This window comes from Arachis hypogaea, chromosome 6 (genome assembly GCF_003086295.3).
Source record: "Arachis hypogaea cultivar Tifrunner chromosome 6, arahy.Tifrunner.gnm2.J5K5, whole genome shotgun sequence".
Taxonomy (NCBI): Eukaryota; Viridiplantae; Streptophyta; class Magnoliopsida; order Fabales; family Fabaceae; genus Arachis; species Arachis hypogaea.
In genome coordinates, this window is record NC_092041.1 from 58600362 (window position 1) to 58607820 (window position 7459).

A 7459-nucleotide genomic window follows, 5' to 3' on the forward strand; every position below is an offset into this window, starting at 1 on the left:
CCACTCTAAATAGTGTTTGCTTCTCTCCAAACTCATCTCTTCAATATTATTGTCTTTTACTATTGAGCAAATAAATTGTGATCGAGAAGTAGCTTCGTAAGTACTTAAGGAGTGGCTTAAGTCCGATTGGTGAAAAGCTTGATCAATTTATTTGAGTTGGTGTCTATTGGAAAGTAAAAGCTCCTTATAAATGCTTAGCAATTGAGTTAAGCTCTTGGAAAAATACTAGTACAATAACACTTTTGTATATTGTCTTTAAATTTATTAAAAAGATTCATTGTTGTTGCATTACTCAATTCACCCCCCCTCTTGAGTAATTGTGCATAGGTTCAACATATAGGTGGTTAAATAGTATTTCAAACAACAACACATAATATTAGAGAAACCTTATTGACTTTTCTAATAGTTAAATACTATAAAAAACTGATGGAATCGATAATAACGTTAGGGTTTAGGGTTTCATCTAAGAAGGGGAAAAAATGGAAGCGACTAAGAGTAACATTTGCAAAAGCTTTGAAACGTAAAACAAGGGGTTCTGGAGTGAGTCATTTCTCTGGTTGTGGAACTCAGAACTCAGTGGTTCTACACGAGAATCGGGTAGTAAAACAAATAGGCAGGCAGGCCACAGGACTAAGGAATGATATAAACCGTCAAGATTGCATGTTAGATGAAATATGCAGAGAAGGTAGCCAGCGCAAGATAGTGGAGGCAAGGCAAGGGTTCAGCAAATAGTGCACCCCCATTAAGGGATACCACCAACGGAATGGACAAGGGTTTTCCCCACCGTCGAAGCAAAGACCCCATATAACAAGAATGACGATGCAAGGAAACACAGTAAAAGAAAAAGGAAATTTTTTTCAGGAAAAAACATGCAACATGTACCGACGACCTCGGTTGTTGGTGATATCGGTTTCACATAATCAGATGGGTGGGATTCTGCGAAGCAACCAATAGACGGTCTAAATCGAATTGCAGTGAGGGATTCGGGACGGTTTACCTGGATTGTGTAGGTTGCTATCTGTGGACTAAGGAAACTTCGTGCGAGAGTCTCCCGGAAGAGTTATTGGTGGTTGGATGCAAAGCTACGAATGGGTCAGGGTGTTATGGGTTCGAGTGAAAGGCGCAAGTATTTTTCAGCCGGTGTAGTCGAGGAAAACCTCCAGCATGTCCTTCATCTAATTTTTAATGGGTCATGGGCCAGGGGAAGCCCAAGAAGAGCAGAACAACAAGGATCATTCCTGGGTATTTTTTTTTGCTTACCTTTCTTCCAATTGCCTTGGCATGAAAGCTAGGCCCGGATGCAAAGACACGGGTGTAATACTTTCATATTTTATTTTATCTAGTGTGAGGTGTGTGTGGGTGTGTTGTGTACCTAGGATTGGGGGTTGTCCAATCCATTGGGGTACCTAGGATTGGGGGTTGTCCAATCCACCGACCAAAAAAGAAAGATTTTTCTATCTAAAATTTAATAAGTAAAAGACAATTATTTCGGAAATAGAGTAATTTTATACTTTGTTAATTAAAAATATCCTTGCAAGAGATGGCCTATTCCGGTGCACCCGTGTATTTGTGGAGACGATGATAATGGTCCCGATCATTAAACATGGCTTGTTTTTCTTACTTTCTAATTTAGAAAAAGAAATCGTTGAAGAAGCCCTGCTGCTTGTGTGTGTATTTTCTGTGTGCTGCCAGGTTCTGTTCAGTTGACGTATACGATTAGACACAGACACAAAAAGACATGCATTAAAGATATAGACAGAATATATTTTGTGTGTATGCCTTTAGTTTGTCAAATATAAGGAACAAGAAACACATTTTTAATTAAAGAGGCACTATCGTGGCTCAATAGGCACTGTCGTGCATTTTTAGCTGCTTTCCCATTGATTCAAAATATTTTTTATATTTTTATTTTTAAAATTATAAATTTAATATCAATAAATAAAAAATAATTATTAAAAAATTATCCTTATTTAAACTATTTTGCAAGTAGAGCTATTTTATAATCTTAAGACTCAGAGCGAACATTTTTCTTAAATTTATTTCACAGTTAAGATGGAAGCAATTACATAATTCTAATACAAAATTTATAGAGTGTGTACGTCACTGAATATGTAATTTTACATTATAAAAATAGGGCTAAGATAGGAAAAAATTTGGATACCAAACCTTTTGTATTCACATTATATATTGTTATAGATATATTGTGGAGGTATAAGAATACATTTAAATAATATGATAATAATTTGAAGAGAAAAATTATCATTTGTACATTTGTATATTTATTTTAAATAAAATTACCTTATTTAAACTATTTTGGGGAAGAACTATTTTATGATCTTAAGACTGAGAGTGGACAGTTTTTTTTTAAATTTTTTTTCACAGGTTAAGAGTGAAGCAGTTACATAAAATTTTTTGCATATGATGCCGAAGGAAAATCTTCTCATGATGTCCTAATGTCCAATAATCTATATTGCTTGTTGGAGAGTGGAGAAAGGTGTACCCTTGGAGTAGTTGTGGAACTTGGTCTTGAGGATGTCGTGGACGTGTCGGGGTTAGAGGTGATGTTATCGAAGACGTGGTAGTGGATGTTTTTGGTGGGTGTAGTGTAGAGGGGGTGGATGTACCAGTCAGAAAGATTTAGGAAGTGTGTGGTTCATGACATGTTGAGATAGGTGCGACACGTGTGACAATTACACCATGGCTTAATTTTGGAGCTAAAGAGGAGGAAGGAAAAGATGGAAAAGAAGACTGTGAAGGTGAAGAAGGAGAGTATGAGTGTTAGGGTTATACGAGATATGATAAAAATTGGAGAAGAATAATGTCATTTTTGAATAAAGGGGTCAGGGATCATTTTGTCCCTTGTTAGAATTGTCGGGACCATTTTGTCCCCTATTAGAATTGTCAGGCACTATTTTGTACCTCCGTTAGAGTTAATGAAGTAAAGGACCTAAGTGACTGACGGAATTAATTGTTAGGGACCAATCGAATAATTAATTTTAGTTGGGGAGTAAAGTGTCCAATCTGAAATTCTTTGAGGACCAAAATGGGTATATACTCGAGAAAAAAGTCCATCAAACGTTTGGACAGGCAAGATGAGAAAGATTAAGAACTCAATGAGGGTAAACAAGTAAGAAGTCAGGGTCTGAAATATTGTGTCTCACTGCCTCAGCTGCAAATTGCAGTTACACAAATTTAGTATCGCCGAGGTCACCCATCTGTGTCAGCCCACGTCCTTCTAAGGTCTGTGCCTCACCAGGTCAAACAGCAGATATGTGTCACGCCTCTGCGACGGTGTGGTGGCTTGATACTCATTTGGGATGTTGCGAATGTTTAGTGGTGGGTTGCAGATATTGGGGGAGTGGCTAAGAATAGCGGCAACGAGCGAGGGAGAGGAGCCATGCACAACCCTGTATAGTGTTTCCTGATCTATATACTCTTTTAGACACGAAGAGGTGGATCAAAAAATATTCATTTTTGACCCATAAAGCCTAGACCGTAACCACTTGCATCTATCCATTTTTGACCGAAAACCATAATTCCTGCTTTCCATGCCATAAACCTTAGTCGCTAAGTACCTATACCCTAAACCATAAACCCTAGTCCGCAAGGACAACTCCAACGCTGATTGCTCGTGTTACTTTTTTTTGCACATTTGTGTCCCTAACCATTGGATAGAAGCTCAGGTTGGTCCCGGCATAGCTTTTTCATAGATCCTATTCCCTGTGAATGAGGATTTACAATAGCCAACAATATCATGCCACATGGCGAGTTATTATTTAAATATATAATTAATTAGATTAAATAAGTATACTTTTTTACTGAATTAATGATTTATATTAATTATTGGAATAAGAATTAAACCGTTATTAATTTATTAATCATTATAATAATTAATAATATAAAATAATTAAATTTCTAATTAATTACTTATTTATGTTAATTTGTGTCATACTTAATATTGAATATTATATATATATATATATATATATATATATATATATATATATATATATATATATGAGTATATTAAATTAGCCGGGAGAAACCTAGCCGCTCTAAAATTGTGGTTTTCTTTGCATTAAGTGACTTTACAAATTAGTGTAATCCCGATATTTGTGTATTATTGTTAAATTTTAATTTATTTAATATTAATATGTTGTAATAGTTAATTATTTCTAAATAAAAAATTTATATAACATTATTCCAGAAAATTCATTTTCTTACCTGTTTATATCTATTTACTCCTAAAATATTATCAATAAAAGTTCTCTTGAATAACAAAAATAAAATAATACAACAATATTTAAGTTTAATTATTCTAAGTTGAAGTACAACATAAAAAATTTAAAACAAGATATCATAAAATTCATATAAGAACACACTAAAATTCATATCACATTAGAGTTTAACTTTTTAAACTATGCTATTTATATGAGATGTGCGGATATGCGAATTTGCGGATTGGATCCACGGATATCACTGCCAAATCCGCAATCTGATCCTACCATAGTGCGGATTGGCTCCGATCCGATCCGATGGCTCTACGGATCGGATAATATCCGCAAAATTCGGATCGGATCCGGATAATTACTGCAGATATGCGAATATTATCCAATTCATGTGCAGCCCTACTCAATAGATGAAAAATAATTATTCTTTCAGAAATTAGGGGACACTTAAAAGTTGTCACAATGAATAGAGACAACATAGCATGAAAAAATATTTTCATCATAAATAACAGGTGAACTATTTTTGATTATTTTAAAAATTCAAATTTATAAAATATATAAACTCTAACAGGTAGCTAACATATAAGAATTATATGTTTATGTTTGAATTTTTAGGTAATATAGTTTTTAATTATATCATAGTTTAAAAATAAAAAAAGTACGTTGTACAAATTAATGCTTTCAAAAATAGTAGTCTGGTGCATTTTTCAAAATTAAATTGTAAATTTCTAAACGGCTAATTTATTGTTTAAGGAGAAGTAAAAAAAGTAACTTATCTCATACTAAAAAACTTTTTATCATTTTTCTCTTAAAATAAGTAATTTTAGAACTAAAATATCAAATACAAAATAACTTATTTATAAGTTATTTTTAATATAAGTATAGTCTGTAAAAATTAATAGCATAATTCTTATAAAATTAAGTATTAGATAATTTAATTTGTTGATCTTTATTTAAATGGTTACAATAAATAATTAGTTAACCATTAATCGATTATCATTAACCTTTAATTAAACAAAAAATACAACCAATTAATATAATTAAAATTTTTTCCTAGTATAGGGCTGCTTTGTAATTGGCAACAAATTATAGGGTGGGACTGAACCCATTCTTTTTAATCCAAACTCTCCCTTAACAATAGGACAAAAAAAAATTACATTCTAATCTGACCCTATGGGCATGAAATCATTTGGCTTCTGGAATACGACTTCATCGAACGGCGACGGCACATATTCCTAATGCATGGAACTCTGACTACCTGAGTTAATTAATTAATTACTAATTAGATTGGATACACCCTTCATATCTGCTGGATTCACACGCTATCTAGTGCGTTGGTGTTCTTGTAGGTTGTGCTTCCCAGAGTATCCCCTTTTTCTCCGTTTGTGCTTGGACGGAAAAAATGGCCGAAGAAAATGCGGAAGCTGACGTCGTTAGGGTTATCAAAGCGGCAGGAGAGCCCTCGTGGCCGATGGTAGGTTAAAGCTTCCTCTACTGTTCTATGAAATATTTCGGACTCCACGATCCACATTTAGTTCCTTCTCTTACGCTCTGTCTTTATATACCCATATTTGTAGCGTCTACCATTACCAAATGATCTCCTCCCCAATGCTAGCAACTATATTTACATTACAGTCTCCGACGGGTCAGACCGTACTTACAAGATTGCATGCAGCCCCAAGGGGCGGAAAGCGATCACTCTCGGGAGGGGATGGCAAAGGTTTTACCATGAATACAAGCTACAACCTTCTAACATTCTGCTGTTCAAGCACAAGGGCAGGGACGACTTCAGCGTTCGCATCTTTCAGTCGTCGGGTGTAGAGAGGACGTATGTTACGTCCGGTGGTGACTCCGACGACATGACAACCCCCCAGGTGCAAAGGAACCGTCCAGGCGCTCCTCCAATGCCCCAACATCAAACGGGTTGCATCAATGTCCCCAGGAGCGCCGCTGCAGCCGAGGTGGAGCAGACATTTCGTTCCGAGCACCCCTTCTTCACCATGTATATCACAAAAAGGCTGTTGGGCCTCCACTTCCTAGTAATGGCTTTTCCTCTCTACTAAATATACACCTGTTTTGTTGGCAGTATTTATGGTTGGTGCACGAAATTGTGATCAATACTTTTCACAACTCAAATAATCCCTGGTGATGAACCCAAAAACTTGGTGTTCAATACCATGGCATAAACACAACTTCGCATAACTAACCAGCAAGTGTACTGGGTCGTCCAAGTAATAAACCTTACGCGAGTAAGGGTCGATCCCACAGAGATTGTTGGTATGAAGCAAGCTATGGTCACCTTGTAAATCTTAGTCAGGCAAACTCAAATGGTTATGAATGATGAATAAAACATAAAGATAAAGATAGAGATACTTATGTAATTCATTGGTGGGAATTTCAGATAAGCGTATGAAGATGCTTGGTCCCTTTCGTCTCTCTGCTTTCCTACTATCTTCATCCAATCCTTCTTACTCCTTTCCATGGCAAGCTGTATGCAAGGGTTTCACCGTTGTCAGTGGCTACCTCCCATCCTCTCAGTGGAAATGTTCAACGCACCCTGTCACGGCACGGCTATCCAGCTGTCGGTTCTCGATCATGTCGGAATAGAATCCAGTGATTCTTTTGCGTCTGTCACTAACGCCCCACAATCGCGAGTTTGAAGCTCGTCACAGTCATTCAATCATTGAATCCTACTCAGAATACCACAGACAAGGTTTAGACCTTCTGGATTCTCTTGAATGCCACCATCAATTCTAGCTTATACCACGAAGATTCCGGTTAAAGAATCCAAGAGATATCCACCCAATCTAAGGTAGAACGGAGGTGGTTGTTAGGCACACGTTCATAGGTGAGAATGATGATGAGTGTCACGGATCATCACATTCATCAAGTTGAAGAACAAGTGATATCTTAGAACAAGAACAAGCGGAATTGAATAGAAGAACAATAGTAATTGCATTAATACTCGAGGTACAGCAGAGCTCCACACCTTAATCTATGGTGTGTAGAAACTCCACCATTGAAAATACATAAGAACAAGGTCTAGGCATGGCCGAATGGCCAGCTCCCCAACGTGATCAAAAGATCTAAAGATCAGAAGATTCCAAAGATCCAAAGATGAAAAATACAATAGTACAAGGTCCTATATATAGAGAACTAGTAGCCTAGGGTTTACAGAGATGAGTAAATGACATAAAAATCCACTTCCGGGCCCACTTGGTGTGTGCTTG